The sequence below is a fragment of the Kogia breviceps genome, chromosome 4 (assembly GCF_026419965.1).
Source record: "Kogia breviceps isolate mKogBre1 chromosome 4, mKogBre1 haplotype 1, whole genome shotgun sequence".
Classification (NCBI taxonomy): domain Eukaryota; kingdom Metazoa; phylum Chordata; class Mammalia; order Artiodactyla; family Physeteridae; genus Kogia; species Kogia breviceps.
This window is the reverse complement of record NC_081313.1, coordinates 7,587,489-7,607,630: the sequence shown is the minus strand read 5'-3', so window position 1 is coordinate 7,607,630 and position 20,142 is coordinate 7,587,489. Positions and strand designations below refer to the sequence as shown.

General features: G+C 42.6%; 1 protein-coding gene across 6 annotated transcripts in view; it reads left to right on the top strand.

Annotated features, from left to right (window-relative positions):
- SEMA5A (semaphorin 5A) overlaps positions 1 to 20,142 on the top strand; it is a 491,583-nt gene that overhangs the window by 109,274 nt on the left and 362,167 nt on the right. For 4 of the 6 annotated variants that reach the window (XR_010840079.1, XM_067030787.1, XM_067030789.1 and 1 more), the window contains exon 2: positions 12,173 to 12,267. The exons of 1 other annotated variant lie outside the window; for it this stretch is intronic. The gene's annotated coding sequence lies outside the window, so the exon portion shown is untranslated. Of the gene's footprint in view, positions 1 to 12,172; positions 12,268 to 16,095; positions 16,331 to 20,142 lie in introns of all 6 variants that reach the window. One more of the 6 variants, XM_067030788.1, reaches the window with a different exon arrangement.

Sequence of the window (20,142 nt, the reverse complement as noted above, 5' to 3'; positions counted from 1 at the left end):
CATGAGTGTATAGTTTGAAAAACAAAATCCCAAAGCAAGGACAAGTCTGTGTCCTGCTGTCACTCGACTTTATTTTCTGTATCACTGTTTTGTCCTCTTCACTGGAGTCATATAGATCTTTCTTTAAAGCTGGATTCAATTGTTAGGCTCATTACCCTCATGGAATAGCATCACTTCTGTAGGCCTAAGTATGAACGGAATCAAAAACACATCATTGAGATTAAAATGCACATTTTAAAGTCAAGCATAAAATGTCCCTGAGCACAGATTGATTTTCTGGTGCTAAATTATCTAAAACGCTTTAAAGTTTTTAACTGGGTAAAAAGCACGTCATAATTTCATGTTCACGTTGGCCAGAGCACGTTCATGTTTTCTAAAGCTACGTGTGACGTGGAAAACTGGAGGGTGAAAGGGAGCTGCTTTATACTTCCTTATTCTGCAGTTAACTGGGGAGAAGGGACATAGGGTGAGCAGGCCATTAGCCAAGGGTCAAGTATGTGCAGGACACTGTGTGGGTGAAGGGGCCTGAAACACTGTGATTATAGAGAGAACGGAAGCCCAAGAACAAAAAGCTGTGGATTTTGTTTTAATCAATCTCCGCAGAATTGCTACGTAGGAAACACTCCAGTTCAAATGAACACTATTAGTTCAGAACTTAGAGTAATTTTTACTTCGCAATTCATCTGATAGCTGTGAAAAATGGGTTTACTAAGGGAATTATCAGTATAAGCATTCGATTTACAAAAAATAATATGTACAAAATGTATTACAAAAAATGTATATCACTAAGGAGAGGCATCTTCCTGCCTGGTCACTGTTGGTCACCGGGTTGGCCTTGTTCTCCTGTCCTGACTCCGTTCATGTGAGCGGCCATCTCTGCATGGGGACATCTCTGAGCCCCTAGAGAGGTTTTGGGGGGAGTGGAGGCAGCTCCCCCAGGGAGTCTGCAGAAGGACCTTGTATATGTCAGTCGGCTTAATAAGAAGAGAGCAATTTTGGCTTCTTTGCACAGGAGAGTGTGGGATAAGTTTGGATCTTACAAGAGCATAAACAGGATGTAAAAAAACGGACCCACGGCTTCCCTGGTGGCGCAGGGGTTGAGAGTCCGCCTGCCGATGCAGGGGACGTGGGTTCGTGCCCCGGTCCGGGAAGATCCCACGTGCCGCGGAGCGGCTGGGCCCGTGAGCCATGGCCGTTGAGCCTGCGCGTCCGGAGCCCGTGCTCCGCAGCGGGAGAGGCCACAGCGGTGAGAGGCCCGAGTACCGTCAAAAAAAAAAAAGGGGTGGGGGGAACCCAAACCTGTAGGAGTAACATCAGAAAGCTGCCTCTGAGACTTGAAATCCTTCTAAAGAGAGGTGAAAGGAGAATTTTATTTGGAGCACAGATGGGATATGAAGGCAAGCCTCAAGCCTCTGGTCCAGGAAGGTGTGACTTCCTTTCCTCAGGACTTTGTCTCCCACACAGCCGCCACCCACCCTCTCCTACCCGGGCACCTGCTGAGCGCCTGGCCTCTTCTAGACCTGGAGGAGGGCCAGGCAGCATCTTGATCGCACCTAGGTTTGGCGTGCTCTGTTTTTCTGGGTGCTTTGGATGATGTGATGCCAGGTTGGAAGAGTGTCTCAAGAAGCTGACTTTAGGATTATTTATTCCCCGGGGTCCATGGGCCCATTTTCATCTGCACACGCCTGGAAGTAAAATGAAGGAAACATTATCAGATGTTAGCCCATCTACCTAAGCCTGGGCTTGGGGACTCAAAGTTCAATAGGACAGGATGCGTGCCCTTGATGGGGGAAGCAGACAAGTAAACAACGGAGGGTGATATGATATAACCAGAGGCGGGCACTGGGTGTCCTGGTCACAGAGGAGGGGTGACTGCATCGCATGGGGACACAGGGGACATGTGGATTTCGGAGAGCCAGCTGGGATGCAGGAACGGCTCTTAGGATGATTGGCTTGAGTGACGAGGTTGGGCCCACAAGATATGATCCAAAGGGCAAGAAATACAGAGCTCTTGATTCAGATTCATAAGTAAACTTCATACGAACCACAGGAGGGGAGTTACTTTCTCAGTAGCTTTGTAAAATAAAAAGAGAAAAAAAACCAAAGCAATGGCAGTGGTCAGTTTCATCCCGTCAGTCCAAAAGAGGAGGGATTTGTCTTCTCGACGCTTTATGAAAAGGAAACCCAAACCTACCCCACGGTGGAGGCAGGGAGAAGGGACAGGGCAAACAGTCACTGGGGGTTTGTATGGGTCAGACCTGACCTGGATCACGCTCCCTGTGTTGTCACGTTTGCTGGTAGAGCTTGTCAATGGAAAATAACGGAACACAATTTTGTCGATTGCCATCTGTCTTTCAAACCAGTCTTGTTTCCTTTCTGCTTAGTCCAGCGGAGCAGGGCTTGTATTGAATGCAGTGGTTAGCAATTGACTGTGGCTCCTTTAATATTCAGTAAGCTCAGAAGTTTCCCCATTATTCAACACTCCTGTCCCAGGTTTGATATTTTGGTCCACGGTGTCACTAATCAAGGGTGGGGAGAGAGATGCAGGTAGGGGGGACGCCCTTTAAGTCAGGGTCGTGGGCTGACATGTTTAAGGGTGTGTGTTGCAAAGAAAATGGAGAAAGCATCTTTGATTCATACAAAAAAGAGTGTCTTTTCCACAGCAGGTTTGCATCAGGACACGCCCGGCCTTCTGGTTCCATTTAGCTAGTCCGATTTGATCAGATCTTGTCCTTGCTGGAGGCTGCAGGATGGGAAGAACAGCTTCATGACTAATCTAAGGCAGCTGACATGGTTGTTTTTAAGCATTAGTGAAGCTATGCTGGTTCTTCCTGGGGAAGGAGTTTCAGTACAGTTTGTGCTGAAATGGGTGACATGACTCATTGCCAAATGTAAAGAAATGAAAATCTTTTCAGTCCCCTACATGTGTAAACACTGTAAACTCAACCATGTTTATAGGAAAGTTAGACACCATCTGGTTCAATACAAAGTAGCTTATTTCTTATTTTTATCACTAATTTATATTGAGAGGCTGGCAAATAGAACAGAAGTAGATTTGGGGTTATGCAACACATGCAGGGATTCATATAGTGTTAATCCTGCTGTAGCCTCAAAAGCATGAAACAAATGCTTCTCTGAGCAACTTGGCCTCTCGCAGTAATGAAGAAAGGAGTTGTCTTCTTTCTTAGTCTTGGAGCCAACCTTTGACAATGGAAGACCCAACAGGTCATTGGGACTGATTTCAGCAGGTTTTAAATGTCCATTATTATTTTTTTAACATCTTTATTGGAGTATAATTGCTTTACAATGGTGTGTTAGCTTTATAACAAAGTGAATCAGTTATACATATACATATGTTCCCATATCTCTTCCCTCTTGCATCTCGCTCCCTCCCACCCTCCCTATCCCACCCCTCTAGGTGGTCACAAAGCACTGAGCTGGTCTCCCTCTGCTATGTGGCTGCTTCCCACTAGCTATCTGTTCTACATTTGATAGTGTACATATATGTCCATGCCACTCTCTCACTTTGTCACAGCTTACCCTTCCCCCTCCCCATATCCTCAAGTCCATTCTCTAGTAGGTCTGTGTCTTTATTCCCATCTTACCCCTAGGTTCTTTTTTTTTTTTTTTTTTTTTTTTTTTCGGTATGCGGGCCTCTCACTGTTGTGGCCTCTCCCATCGCGGAGCACAGGCTCCGGACGCGCAGGCCCAGTGGCCATGGCTCACGGGCTTAGTTGCTCCGCGGCATGTGGGATCTTCCCGGACCAGGGCACGAACCCGTGTCTCCTGCATCGGCAGGCGGACTCTCAACCGCTGCGCCACCAGGGAAGCCCACCCCTAGGTTCTTTATGACCTTTTTTTTTTTTTTTTTTTTTTTTAGATTCTATATATATGTGTTAGCATACTGTATTTGTTTTTCTCTTTCTGACTTACTTTACTCTGTATGACAGACTCTAGGTCCATCCACCTCACTACAAATAACTCAATTTCTTTTCCTATTATGGCTGAGTAATATTCCATTATATATATGTGGTTGCTTCCATGTCCTGGCTATTGTTAATAGAGCTGTAATGAACATTTTGGTACATGACTCTTTTTGAATTATGATTTTCTCAGGGTATACGCTCAGTAGTGGGATTGCTGGGTTGTATGGTAGTTCTAGCTTTAATTTTTTAAGGAACCTCCATACTGTTCTCCCAAAAAATGGAGCTGGAGGAATCAGGCTCCCTGACTTCAGACTATACTACAAAGCTACAGTAATCAAGATAGTATGATGCTGGTACCAAAACAGAAATATAGATCAATGGAACAGGATAGAAAGCCCAGAGATAAACCCATGCACATATGGTCACCTTATCTTTGATAAAGGAGGCAAGAATATACAGTGGAGAAAAGACATCCTCTTCAATAAGTGGTGGGAAAACTGGAAAACTGGACAGGTACATGTAAAAGTATGAAATTAGAACACTCCCTAACACCATACATAAAAATAAACTCAAAATGGATTAAAGACTTAAATGTAAGGGCAGACACTATCAAACTCTTAGAGGAAAACGTAGATAGAACACTATGACATAAATCACAGCAAGATCCTTTTTGACCCACCTCCTAGAGAAATGGAAATAAAACAAAAATAAACAAATGGGACCTAAGGAAACTTAAAAACTTTTGCACAGCAAAGGAAACCATAAACAAGACCAAAAGACAACCCTCAGAATGGGAGAAAATATTTGCAAATGAAGCAACTGACAAAGGATTAATCTCCAAGATTTACAAGCAGCTCATGCAGCTCAGTAACAAAAAACAAACAACCCAATCCAAAAATGGACAGAACTAAATAGACAATTCTCCAAAGATTTAAAGATTGCCAACAAACACATGAAAGAATGCTCAACATCATTAATCATTAGAGAAATGCAAATCAAAACTACAATGAGGGCTTCCCTGGTGGCGCAGTGGTTGAGAATCCGCCTGCCGATGCGGGGGACGCGGGTTCGTGCCCCGGTCTGGGAAGATCCCACATGCCGTGGAGCGGCTGGGCCCGTGAGCCATGGCCGCTGAGCCTGCGCATCCGGAGCCTGTGCTCCACAACGGGAGAGGCCACAACAGTGAGAGGCCCGCGTACCGCAAAAAAAAAAAACCCACAAAAAAAACACTACAATGAGATATCATCTCACACCGGTCAGAATGGCCATCATCAAAAAATCTAGAAACGATAAACGCTGGAGAGGGTGTGGAGAAAAGGGAACCCTCTTGCACTGCTGGTGGGAATGTGAATTGATGCAGCCACTAAATGTCCATTATGCTTCATGCCTTTGGAGATATGAACGTTCTGAAATGATTTCAGTGCATTTGCTGGATTTAAGCCCCCAAAACAAGGGCATAGTTTCACTGTTAAATCAAAACACGATTTGCTCGGCCCATGTTGCTGTATCCCATGTGAAACAGCAGCATTAGAGTCTGGGCACATAAACTATCTGAAGACATGGAGAACCTAGAACTGACACAGCCCAGCATGCATACTGGATTGGCTTGTATGGGTTTGTACTAATCTGATGGTCCTTACTGTGTTAAAGGAGAACATCTTCATGTTTCTCTCTACTGAATTGGAGAGCAAGCATCCTTTGTAGCTGGAAAGTTCCAAAAGACTTCTTCTATCTGTTCTTTTTTCAGGAAAATATTTTTTTCTGAGTGATTTACCCCGTTGCCGTTTCAGTAACAGTTCATTGTGAATTTCACCGTCTGCCGTCTTTCCAGGGATAAAAACCGTCTTCTCCTTCCTGCTCTTGCGCGAGACCTTTGTCTGCCTTAGCTCAGCTTCGTCGTGAGGTTTTGGTGTCAGTTGTGAGTTCAATCTGTGGCAGGCATTCCCTTCTTCCTATATAATGACCAAAGGGCTGATTTAAGAACCCAAGCCTGTCCTGTTTGCTTTAACAGAAATAGCAAACGGTAGTTAAGGAATTTGTTGAGTGAAATCTTGATCTTAGAATTAAATCTTGAATTTCGAGCCCAAGTTGAATCTTGAATCTCTTTTGTGTGGGCAAGCTACTGCTTACAGGGTCGTCTTGTTGAGTGTGTCGTTCCGAATAAGTAGGAATTGAGAGACCAGAGTTTTCAAAAAGCCTCAGACCGCCTTCTCTTTCTGGGTAATGATATTCTAGTCTACAAAGGCCGGATCAATGTAGCTGTCAAAATGAAAGCTGAGAGGCCAACTGCCCATGCAAATTAACCACTTGTGCGAGAGCTTCAAAACTGCCTGCGTGAAAAGTGAGGCTGTCCTTTGAAAACTAGGCACATGGCGGCAGAAGGAAGAAAGTAGTTGTCACCATTCGGAGACGTTGGTGTCCTTAGAGAGCCGATCTTAGAAGTTGCTCATTTTGAGCAGTCAACTAGTTTTAGGCAACTTGTTTGCTTGAATCAAGTTGTCATTTTTTGCTCTTTCTTTCTGTCTGTTCCCATGCCTCCTGGCAGCTCAGAACGTATCGTACTGTCTGGTGTGGGAGCAGAGGAATAGAAAGTTTTTTACACAAGCTGTGTGTCAGTTACTGAGGCAATACATTTGTTCCAGGGTCAGCAGTTCCTACCAGCTTTAAATGCTCACCAAAGGATGAGCTGCAGGAACACGAAATGGAAAACAATTGGGTTTCTTTCTTTCCCATATGTTGTTAGGATTAGTCAATGCTTTGAGAAATGGAATCCCCAATTGCTGCCTTCCCTTTTCTGTAGTTCTCAGCTGTGTCTAATATTTCTAAACCATCCCATTTCACAGTGACGACTGTGATGGAGAGAGGGGTCTTGGCGCAGATCTGTGTGGGAAGGCTCCAAGCAGGAAGGGTATGTCTTTTCCTTGTGCCTCTTGCTCTTTGGATACGACGGTCAGAAGTGCCTCTTCTGTTGAGGGAAGTAGAGTTTACCTCTGCTGGTCTCGGAGCCAGATGATTGTGTCATGAAAGGACTCAGATGTGAGGTCCTGTGTCCCCACGTGAGGACACACTGTCCTTGAAGCCTCGGCCATTGCTAGGGCTGGTCTCCAGGGTTTCCTACTCTGGCCCTAAGACAGCCAGAGATTTAAAGAAGGGACATGGTGACATTTGGTACTTGTCTTTTCTAAAGGTAGGTGAGATAATTATCAAAGAGATTTTTTACTAAGTGGTCTTGATCAATATGTGGCATTATCTGTATAGAAATGATTTAGTTGGTTATTAAAGAGATGATTTCTGATTTGGGGAAAGCCAAAGGGTGAATTCCTTGAGGACAGGACTCTTACACGCAATGATGGCATTATGTATGCCATTCTTTGACACATCCTCAGCCCAGCTGTGACGCAGGAAACTGTCTGATTGGCCGTGTATACTGATGTGGAAAGAAGGCAAAACATCCATTTTCCTTTTTCAGATACAATATTGTCGTGTAGTTACAACTCTAAAGATTTTAAATGGTTTTTCTTCTTCCCATACGTTTGTTGTATCATGCATGTTTGTGTAAGATCTCTAACCTACTAAAGCCACAGCTGTCTGCACTGATGTTTTTTCCCTATGGAACGCTACTTGATTCAGACACTGTTTATAAACAGAATTTGGCTGGGGTGCAGCACAGATTCCATAACACTGGCCGGTGTGGGCAAACCTCGAGGTGAAGGAACACCTTTCCAAAAAGAAAAATATCCTAAGAGTTGGGCTACCTCATCACTTTTCTAACGCTGCTTTCAGCATTTATACATCATAATGTAAAATAATGTCCAAAGTTTGGATAGGGATATTGAACAAACAACAGACCTGTCTTTTTTTTTTTGCGGTACGCGGGCCTCTCACTGTTGTGGCCTCTCCCGTTGCGGAGCACAGGCTGTGGACGCGCAGGCTCAGCGGCCACGGCTCACGGGCCCAGCCGCTCCGCGGCACGTGGGATCTTCCTGGACCAGGGCACGAACCCGCGTCCCCTGCATCGGCAGGCGGACTCGCAACCACTGCGCCGCCAGGGAAGCCCCAGAGCTGTCTTAAAAACAAAACACCTTTCAAGATGTGAATCCTGACCCCATCTTGAGTGTAAAGCGGTTGGCCGTCTTCTATCTGGGGAGATCTGGCCCCGTGGACCAGCCCCTGACACCAGCCACCATCTGCCTGGGGGGGAGGGGCAGGTGGCCGTTCCCCAGAGCACGCTCAGAACGGCCCTGTACAGAGCGCTGCCTTTACCAGATGCTTTGTTCATCACCTCAAGCTTTCTGTGCATTTGGCTTTCCGTCTTCAGTCTTCACATTGTTTTCTTGAATGCTGGGATTTTTGCTTAAGAACTTAGGAGCAGAGGCTCTGCCCTCGTCCCTCTTGCCTGGAACCCAGCCTGCCCGCAATCACTTATGTCCTTAGAAGTCTGCACCTTTCACAGCACCCAGTGTCTTGCAGGCTGCTGCCTGTGTATTTACTTCTCTTTCCCCTCCTTGCTTTTCTAAGTGTCCTCCTTTCCTCTTTCCCTCTTCCTCATCTCCTCTCTACCATTTTTGCTTTCCTTCCCCTTTCCCTGTTCCTGTTGCCGGCACTTTTCTCTTTGTGGATGCCTGGGGGTTTCTGATGACCCTCCCAGCCCACAGGAGCCTGCCTTACTTTCAGGCAGCGTCTTTCTTTACCCTCAGTCTCTGCTGTTGACTTCTCCAAGCACCGTCCAGCGAGGCACACGTGTATGTATGAAAGGGAATGGCGGAGACTCTCAGAGGTGACCTCACGCAGGACCGCGAAGTTAGGGACAGTGTCAGGACGGGGAGCGGCGTGGCGTGTACAGAGACAGCCAACCCATTTTCTCCAACTCCTTGTGCACCTCGGAGTGGTGTTGGGCGAGGGAGGGAACAACAGTATCCTTTACTTATTTTGTATCTTCATTCCTAGTGAGAAGATTCTGATTCTCAGAGTTTGTTATTGTCTTAATTTCAAAGACATTCATTCCTCATGGGTCCACACCCAGTTTCTAGACTGATGTTCCTATACAACGAACGTTTTGCAAAAATGGGCTATGATTTATAGTCTTGCAAAAAAATATTTTAAAATTTAAAGTTCTCTTGTGGCAGCTTCTCGCCCGTGGTTCCTCCCATTCTTGTCTATTCTCTTCAGAGCTGCCATATTGATTCTCCTAAATGCCACTCTCATCCTGGCATTTTACTGAGGCTTCCATGACACCCCCTTCCTTTGGACCAAGTCTCCTCTCTTTTCCATGTTAACGGGCCCTAATTGTCTGCTTTTCTAGCCTATTAGCTCCTTGGAGCTACTCCTTGGAGCCTTCTTACAACTTAGCTGTGCATGGGAGTGGCCTTTCAGATAGACTGGCCTCGCGCGCTCCGCATCTGGTCCACACGTTCCTGTTCCTGATGGCAGCTTTTCTTCCGTGGTGAGCCTCTAATCGAGACTCATGAGGCAGAGGAGGCAGGAATTGTTTCTACTAAAGTTGATATTAGGTAAAAGAGAAAACAGTGAGGGTAATATGGAATCTAGTCCAATGGGGACATTTATATATATTAATAAAACATAAGCAGTTTCTTATTCAATGGGGAGTTAAATATCCACTTTAAAATATTCCAACCTCAGTCTGAGATGACGCTCTGGGGCTTTGTAGCTTCTTAACCTTTTGAAGTTTCCCTCAGTTTTCTGGAAAATATGTCAGTGATTTACGGTTTATACATCCGCTAATTTATGACCTCACTGGGGGAGGATGGGAGAGCTCAGCTTCCAGACCTGAAGGGGCCAATATCTGTGACTTCAGCTCAGCCTATTCAAGGTCACTGCTTTGTTGCTGTGGTTTCCGCTCCTGACCCTACACTGCTTATAACACATGGGTGTCATGTTGAATGGTATATATTCCTTTAGAGGGTGGCATGCGTAGCCAGGCAAGGATTTACCCTCCATAGTAGAAGGTCCGGAAGCTGTTTGCTTGGCTGTCATGGGCCAGGGTGGTAAAATGTGCTTTTCACCTTTGATGTAACTACAGGCATAGTTACAGCCTTTCAGGGTGTTATGTCCCCGGATCCTGCTGCTGGAACTAGTTTCTGGTTTAGATTTCAGATTCTAAAGGGAGTCTTGTCGTTCCCCAAGCTGTGTGAACTCTCTATGGGCATTCTGTGCCTTGAGTGTTGCCTTTTCACAAGGAAGGGACTCGCTTTTGAAGTCTGAAGTTTGGGCCTGGAGTGTCCGGCTGTCAAGGTTGCAGGCTGTCCCTGCCTGGATTCAGCAGGGATGTTCTCTTCCTGTGGTATTTGTCGTGGGGTTGTGTCAATGCTTCTGGATTCTTCCAGTGTGTTTTTTGGCCTCTGTGTCCTTTGCCGTTTAAGAGGCTGGCCATTCTCTGTAGGCGTGACTCTTGGATGTCCTAGCTGAGAGGTCACATCAGCTAATTTATGATCTCACTGAGGGAGGATGGGAGCGGTTAGCCTCCAGACCTAATTAGCAGCCCTGGTTTTAATTTAATTCTGACACATGGGAGTCTGTAGGAATTGCTGGGTATTCGTGGCAGTAACCAGTGGACCTGTCCAACTTTATTAGTTAAATTTTGATTGAGATAAACAAATACAAAGAAATTTTAGTACTAATTGTAAAATAGATTTCAGGGCTCAAGAGAGGAAGTTGTTGTACTCAAGCATGCTGTTTAATAAAGAAGCCTCAACTAACATATTTGTTGCCACACCCAAAGGAGATATTATTGGTGTTGTGAGAAAGGAATTGGCTGCTCCTAGGAATTTTTCCTGGGCTGAGTATGCCTTCTTACCTTGGGGAGAGCTCCCTTACTCCTCTTTTGGCCTCAAGGATTTGCATCTGCACCTCCTCCTTTCCAAAGTATGAAGTCACAGACTTTCAGAGACTCAGCTGGGACCTCGTAGGGATCGGTGATGCTGCAGTGCATGAGTGCGCCTGGGCTGTGGGCGCCTTCCTGGGCAGTTCTGAATAAGTTCTGAATATGTTGGATCACCCACTTGCTTCCCATGAACTTACCAAAGGCACCTCATGGAGGCCAGGAGCCTCATAGAGAGACATTGTCACCCAGCCACTGCCCTCTCACCTCTGAACCTCGGGACTTTCAAATGGCATTTCAGCAGATAGAAAATCTTATAAATTTCCAGATGTTGTAATTCCATTGATCTTCTGCAGGCAGATGTCCTTTAGACAATTACTAAGTAGACAGTGTAGGAATCATTGCGTAGAGGGTTAGCCGGAATGTTCCAGAATGTTCTGGGAACTTCTTCTCCCCCTTTTGTCATCATCATCCTCAGCTGCTGCTCAGGTGTTTGTGTTGGGATAGGCAACATCAGTGTGTTTGAGGTTTATGGCAGCCAGAAACTGCGGATTGAAGAGAGTAGAAAGATACTACATGAACTAGGACAACAGAAAAAGCATGAGTCCCCAAATTGTAGTACATGAAGTGACAGACATTGTTAAATAGTAATGGACAAATTTCTTTTTTGAATATGAAATGGAAAGTAACCCATTTCTTCAATTTCTGGCATACATGGTTCTAGGGAGGCTGGTGCTTTGTGGTAGTTTTTCATCACATTCCGATATCAAGTTTTCAGGATTTTTATGTGTTGAATTGAATGAGCAGATTGGATAACTTTACTTGGTTTTAGTAAAGTGAATTATTTTTATGGTTTACAATTCCTTTTAAAAATAAAGTTATCATATCGTACATCAAATAAATTAATATGTAAATAAAAATACAAGCTCAAAATCTAGTATAGTTTATTCTATACCTTCTGCCTTTTATCTCCTATTTTTGAAATGCATTACTTAAGGTACTATATATTCCCCCAAACAGAATGAAAGAGCCATCATAAAATGGGTAGATTCACACAGCCTGTCTGAATTTGATGGTCAAACTGCTAAAAGTAATTCAAACAGGTGTGAAATGATGGTCCTTTTATTAGTTTCATGAGATTTGTTCTCATATATTAACAACATTTGAATTTTTATTTCTTCTTTTCTGAAGAAAGAAGTCCATTGGTCCATGGGATACGAGGCTAGGGCTGTCACATTTGTGATTTCCAAGTTGTTCCGTTGTTCTGTGCTAAGCCTTACAGTGCCAAAGCAGCTGGTTATGCAGCTGCTGGTTATTCGTGGAACTTTCCAGAATCGATGAAAAATGACCATGGCCTCTTTTAAAATGGGTTAATAGAATCTCTGTTTTTTTCTTTTCTTTTTTGAAGCACTGGTGTGTGAGAGTTGGGCTGCACTGCCTGAGTGACTGTGGATCCTTTGTGTGATACATGATCAAGGAAACGCTCCATCCCTTCCCTCCTTGGTAAGTCGGGCACTCAAATGGGAAATGAAGCAGCCAACAGTTTTATAGATAGAGGTACTGTGATGATTGATCAGCATCACTTATATCTGCTGTTAAAAATGGCAGTGAATGAATGAGCAGCCTTCCAGAAAGAAAGTGAAAGCACAGAGAAGTTAAGTAATCAGCTCAAGATCTCACAAGCGGTCACAGGCAGAGCTGTGATGTGAACCCATGTTCTAAGCCCTAACCCAGTACTACCTCTTAGCCCTAAGAATGGCTCCTGAGAATAAGGACAGACACACTTTTATTCTGTACTGGAAATACTCAGGTCCTCAAAGAAAAGCTCACGATAAGTAGTAAGAAATCAGTTTTTTAAACAGCAGTCTATATCAGGAGATGGTAAACGTTTTCTGAAAACGGTGAGGTAGTAAACATTTTAGGATTTGCTGGCCATACCATCTCTGTTACACCAACTCAGCTCTGTGTTGTAGCCTAAAGCAGCCACAGATGATATATGTAAATGAGCAAACGTAGCTGTGTTCCAGTAGAACTTATTTACAAAGACTGTTGTCAAGCTGAGCTGGATTTGGCCCACAGGCTGTAGTTCATTGAGTCCTGATGTACATGCAGTGCTCAAAGATCCCAGTGTAGAGAGTGAGAGTGTTTTAGTGGCCAGTAGGTATGAGTCCTTTAACAAAATTTAGCTTGGATGCTCAGAATTTAATCATAACCCACTTTTAATGAAGTCTACTGTAGCTGCAAAAGCCTACTCCTGGGAGTGAGTGCATTTGGGGTTCCAGTGCTTTCCATGGTCGGTATGCCTCGAGTATATTAGTCTAAGTCCAAGCACCTAGACTATAGCTCTGCTCAAAACAGGGCCTGATCAAGAATATTTTGGTCATCCAGAATGTATAGCTCATTTACAAAATAAGTTCAGACAGCATTTCCTATTTTGGTCTCCATATAACTTCTAAATGTGACATTTTTATTTTGTAGCCTTATACATGCTGCTACTTACATATTAGGGCAAATATACAATTATCTTGGGCTGTCTTATAATTATGTTGCACAGAAGTGTTCTGGTATCAAATCTTCATCTTTTATTCTGAGCAAAAGCAGATGTTTACAAGAGTCAAGTTTGAACAAGATTGACATACTTAAATCATGGGATAACATGGCCATACCCTTGGCCACATACATCAGATGAAGTGGGTTTGTTTTTTGTTTAACTTTTTCTTACAAAAGGATACTTCTGACACCTCAAGGCTTGTTTGACTCTCTACCTCACTGCTTATCATCTAGCAAGACTAGTAAAGCAAAGCCAATTAATTTGTGTTTCTTGAAGCAGTTTAAGCAGGGACCTGTCCTATTCGTTCGTTCATTCTTTCATAGAAATAAGTAATTGTAGCAAAAGCCCGTGAGCCTCATGTAGGATCACTTTTGAAGATGCGCCTTTTTCCAGAGCCACTCGTTCCTTGGTACTTGTTCCACAAGTAACGGAAAAGTGTTCTTCACTTTAATGGCAATGATATAAAAAGTAAAAGTCAGATTATAAAAGTATTGGAAAGCTGTGTATGGTACCTTATTAACTGGAAAAAGGAGGTTACAGAATAATATATTCAATATAATCCCATTCATCTTAAACACACACACACACACACACACACACCGTCTCTGCACAGAAGTGCCTGTGTGTTACAAAGTCTGCTAGAACATACATCAGTACATACCAAACTCTCTGTAGATTATCTCTGGGGTTGAGGGTGTTTGCCCTTTATGAGCCATATATTCACTATGTAAAATTTTCTCAGGAATGTTGTATTTTTGCAGTTTAAAAATATGAAAAAAGGATTAAAATAGTGAATGCTAATTATGGAAATTATGTAAAAGAAGGGGAAAATTCACCCATAATGCCTTCACCAAAGACAGTCACTGCTGTCAGTTAATGCAGTCTTTTGTGAGTGTTTTACAGAGTTGAAATAACACTAGACATAAAATTTTGCATATATTATCTTATTGAAAATTGTTAATAAACCTCATTTTAATGCATCATAATATTCTGTCATGTAAAGGCACTATAATGTAATTTACTGCTTCTTCTTTGCTGGAGGTATATATTATTTTCAGTTAACAAAAAACATAGACAATGTGAAAGGGTCATGACAAGGGGAGTGTAGCAGACACCTGGATTCCACTGCTTCTTTCTGGTTTTTTTACACCTCACACTATCACTACCTTATGAAGAATAGAAATTTTGGAGCATAAAGTAGATGCTTCATAATATCAGCTATTATTATAAAGCTTTTTTTAAAATTGAAGGTTAATTCATTAAGTCAGAATAGCTGTAGTTGCTTTGCTATTTCAGAGCCAGTGAGTTTTAATCAGATCGCCAGTCAGCGTTGCAGAAGTGTCCTATACATTTATACTTCACCAGTAATACGTTAGAGAGTTTGTTTTGCGAAAACCTTACTATCATTATCGTCATTAATTTTTGAATCAATTTAATAGTGTTGCTTCCTTTTATATGTTCTTTTGTTTAGTCATTATGGTATTTGGTAGATCTGTAAAAATTTTTTGTGATAATTAGCCATTTTTTGAGAAGGGGGAGAGGGAGAGAGAGAGAAAGCAGAAGGAAGAAAGGGAACTTAACGTGTGAAGGAATTGTTAGTCCTTATTTTATACCCGTTTAGTTCTTGAGATTCAGCATTTTCTTATAGATAGTAACAGAATTTATTTTTAAGAATATTAACCCTTTGTTGTCATTTCCCCCCCACTCTATTTGCTTGTTAACTTTATCCTTTTAAGCTTAAAGAAGTTTATTTTAGTGTTGCCAAATAGTTCCTTCATAATTGTTTCACCAGTGCTTAGAAATTTAATAAAAATTTTCCTTTACTTTCTTCTGATGTTATTAAAAATATTCAACTCCTTCATTCAGGGAAGAGTTTAGTTATTTAAGAATAGCTATCATTTTTTGTAATTCTTCTTATAGTTTTATTCTGCCTCTCTTTTAACTCTCTGACAAAAGTTATCTGACAATGTTAATCTAAGGAATATGTTCAGACAATCAAAATATTTGTAGGAATGAGAGATCTCAACGACACGTTGCTTCATCCTACAAATAGAGACCAAGTTTACACCCAGATAAGTGAAATTCTTTCCTTCTTTTACTTTCCTCTTTTGGTTAGGGAATGGTTAACTTTTGCATTTTACCTATTTTTTTTAACAACTGTATTTCACATTTTTTATTTAATAGAACTTAACTCATTATGTCGAGCAGTATTAAGTCATATCTCAGTGTTTTTCCTCTTGTTTCATTTCTGTTCCTAACTTTTGGTGTTCGCATTAAATGTTCTGTGGTGCATCTGAAAGACCAAGGCAACACTGGTTGAATCTCCTGTGTATTGGTTGATGTCTTCAGTTGTTGACTTTAAAGCACTTACATAAATATTAATGTCATTATTAATTTTCATGTGCCTACCAAAATGGTTTCATAATTTATAAGTTCCAAAAGATAATTAGCTAGATTTCTCTTTCTGAGATGGACGTGAACCTGGAAAGATTGAACCCCAACTCAAGTCTCCATCTTTCCTTAATTTTCTAGATTTGTGGGCTGTAAAATTCTGAGTTTTGCCGTCATTGTTTCAGGTGGTGCCGCTGTGCTGATAGGAATTCTATTTTGTGGCATTTCCAATGCCATTCTATGTATATTATTGACACAAGGTACAGCTCTTGCTAAAACACACTGAGTGGTTGTATTTGGGTATCAAGATTTAGCCTGTCATTCTCAATAAAGTCTGGAATACTAAAGCTGTGGTCTCCACATCTTATTATTCTTGTCCTATTGTCTAGTCAGCCGGATGGAAAATCTCCATGAGGTGATCTGGAAAGGCCCCATGCCCATCTGATCTGTTTTGTCGTGTGCATCTCACTCCACACTAGCCAAGTCCACGGACAGGAGAATTGTCTGCTTCCATTATCCACATGAGGAGGCATCGGAGTTCCCGTTACGGAGCTGGGGAAACCTTGCTTTCTCTCCTGTTCTCTTCCCTGTTGGGATTTTGGCCTTTTTAATTTGCTTGTTTAGGTGAGTAACTGCCAAGTGTGTTACTGTCCTGGCTTTGTGACTACTGTAAATATTTGTGAGTGACAGATGTGTGGTGAAGTTCAGAATCCATTTTCTTTCCTTCATTTTGTGTTTAAGTCGGGCTGAGAATGACATATGTGTACTGTTCATTCTCAGACACCGATTTGAGGGGCAGAGGTGTGTGGGGTTAATTGCTTGGATTTGAAGCTTTACGTGTGTGTGTGTGTGAGGATGCTGCCTCCTTGATTAAACTGTGCGTAAGATCTTTTTTTTTGGCAGAAATCTCCAAAGGGCATACAAATGACCCCGCGTTTGGATTTTTGGATTTCAGGGGACTTGAGGTTTTCCTGCCTTGTGGTCTCCAGATCAGAGTATTGGAGAGGCTTCTATAGCTGCAGGGTTACAAACCTAATCAGTTCATGTTTTATCCACTGGGGCCTTTCATGCGGTTTTCATGTGTGTTTGTGTCTGTTTTAGCCTCCCAGGCCACAAAGGGAGCAGAGTCATTTTGTTTCGTTTGCTTTTGCGTAACGCTTGGGCAGTAACCACTCTTGGTTAAACCAGAGCAGAAAAAGCAAAGGTTGGAAAGATGGTCAGGAGATTCCGGGAAGTAAATACCACCATGTTCTCATATAACAATGTCTAAAAATAGTGATCAGATCTTCCATTTCCAGCGTTGAGGAATTAGGTGGGTATATGTAAATTGTTTATCATTGCTCAGAATTTTGGGGGGCGATGGGGGGAGGTGACCGCCCTGCTCACAGCTTCACAGCCTTTGAGAGCTGTTCTTCCTCCTTCCATAGAAAGTCACCTCCTTGCTACAGTGATGGTGAGGCTCTTGCCCCAACTGGCCAGTCTCACATCCCACCTGGTGGCCAATCTGATGAGTTTGACTTGAGGCCAAGACTCCAGCTTGGACACCAAAATCCCATTCCTTCTCTTCTACTCAAAGACCCTTTCTTTCTTGCGTCATCAGGTTTTATTTTCTCCGCTCTGTTGGATCTTTCCAATAGGAATGCAAACATTAAACCATTAAAAATAAATGAAGTATTGACTTGAATTTCCCCTCCAGCTATGACCCAATTCTCTTCTTCTCTGTACAGAAAAATTCCTTGAAAGCATTTGTTTGTATTTATTATCCTCAATTCCTGTGTGTCCACTTCCTCTGGAACCCACTTGGACCACACTGTCCTTCCATCAAGCCTGCTCTGTTGCTACATCCAGTGGTCGACGTGCAGGCAGCATCACACATGACAGTCTGTCGGCAGCGTTCATACAGTATAATCCCTCCTTCTCAGCTCCTTGAAGCACTTGCTCCATCTGGCTTCAGGACACCACCATTCCCTGGTGTCACTCTCACATCTCTGGCCATTTACCTCAACTGCTCATCTCCCTTCCCTACTGGAGTCCTAAGGGTTCAGTGCCTTGACTTCACCTCTTCCCCTGCCATCCTCACCATTTGTATAAGTCCTGCCCTACCCATAATGTAGGCTCCATGAGGGCAGGGATTTTTGCCTCATTTGATCGTTGCTCTATCTTCAGGCATAGCGAACGGCCTGAGACATAAAAGCTGTCAGTGTTTATTGGTTGGGTAGATGGATGGATGGATCTTTTGGGATTTTTCACACTGGATCAGAAAAACCCTATTTCTAATTTGGATAGAGAACTGGAAGTACGTGAGGTTGTCTGCAAGAGGAGGGAATGGGATTATTCACCCTCTACCCCCAAGCAGAGTTGAGTGTAGTTGGTATAATTTTGCCCATATTGTCCAGCAGGTGGGTACTTACTTGTTCACCCATTCTCAGTTCCACATGTCACCTCCTCTATAGACCCTTATCTTCTCTCTCTATAACTAGATAAATTACACGGCACCTCCTTTGTGTCCCCACGTTCCTGGGCATGTCCCTACAATGGCAATTTCAAGTTGGATTCATTGTACTGTTCCTTGTCAACGTGCAGTCTTTCCTTTTCAGACCAGGAAACCCTTGACTTGATCGTGTTCATCTTCCCAGTACTTAACATACAATAAGCACTGAATGTGTACGTGTTATTTAGTGAAGTGATTCCGACCGAAATTTTGTAAAACATGATTTACTCGAATGGTCCTTAAGAGTGTGATAAGAATGTGCTCCTCCAGCCTTCTGATTGTGCTATGTTTGATTTAAGATGCTTATTTCATGATTTTGCAATAATTAAAGAATTAGATTTGCGGTAGCCATTATGGACTGTCCCCATATTGTCCAGCTGAGGCCATTCATTCCACTGTTTTTCCAGAGTCTTTGCTGCTTTCGAGTGTAAGTGCACATCATTCATAGTACTTCTTAGAGAGGAAAGAGTGCACAGTCCTTCCGGAGTCTGTTTCTCCCTGATGGTTGCCTGTGAGTGGAGAAGATAACTGGAAGAGAAGTTGACAGTAGTCTAGTATCACGTAGACCAAGACCATTGACCCCTCCACCACACAGTAGGATCAGATGTCTGCTTCTTCCTGGCATTTAACGTTTCTTAAATTGAGTGTTCGGACGCACTCTTAGTATTGCACTGGAATTTCATCTGTATCGTCTTAAAGGAGTCAGTATTATTAAATGTAAAAATAGCACAGAATAGCATGACTCTTAGGTTAAGGGGCTGACCCGGCTCAGAACTCTGAAGTCGTATTTCCTGTAAAGCAGTTCTCAGGGATATGCATGTTCAAAGAACAGCACTGATGTGCCTTTACAGAGTCCCTGCTATGCCGGGAGCATAACTCTGAGTCAGTTGAATATGTGTATCTATAGATAGATAGGTAGGTAGGTAGATAGAGAGATAGATATAAACAGATACTGATAGATATATAGGTTTGTAGATATAGGCACAGATAGCACTAGCTTTGAGCTTATGAAGGTCACTAAGGCAGGAATATAATCAATGAAATAAATGTCTAAAACAATGTACTAAAGCCCAGCTTTGTGGCTTAATTATGAGTTTCTGATAAATTAATTGATAGCTACTGAAGGATCCACAGCTATGCAGCACCTTTTAAATCATCTTTCACTGACTTGATGCTACAAGCACGTGCACATACACACATACACTCAATGTTTTTCATTGGATGCTGTGGACCGCTGGCCACCATTTGTATCACCCATCCCTGAACACATACACGTGTTCTGAGCTGAGCTGTGACCAGCAGGTAGGAAGCTTCCACAGGCCAGGCACACAGTAGGACCCAAAGAAGAAGGAACAACATCAGTGAAGCATTGAATGACCACATGTCTCCCATACAAATGCTCATTCTGAAATAGCTTCACTGAAGCAAGCATATTTTTAGTAGGCAAATCTAGTTCTTTTCTCCCAACTATGACTTTTCTCTTTTTTTTCTGGAATGCCTTCCTAACTCTATTTGATATGTAGTTATATGCTAACTTTATCATTCCACTGCTATATTTCTAGGAACTGATTACATTTCTTTTGCAGATTTCTATTTTATGTGCTGCTATGCTCTTCTAAGATTATTTCATAATCCAGAGGTAATTAGGGTGATGTCAAGGTCTTAGAAGTTTCTTCTGGGATCTCATAATAATAGCAATAATAAGAAAAGTGAATTATGATGGTCTAACTTTGTTCTGTGGTTATAACGTTAAATGTCATGTATATTCTAACTTTGACTCGCATTTTCTGGTTCAAGTTTTGTCTTTATGGAAGAGCGTTTTACAAGGTCCTTTTTGTTTTCTTAAGCAAATCCTGACTGGTCAGAGATACCTACAGCTAACATTTCTAACCACAGGTGCATGGTTTGCGAAGACTATTGATTTGGAGTAGGTTCTTTTTCCGAA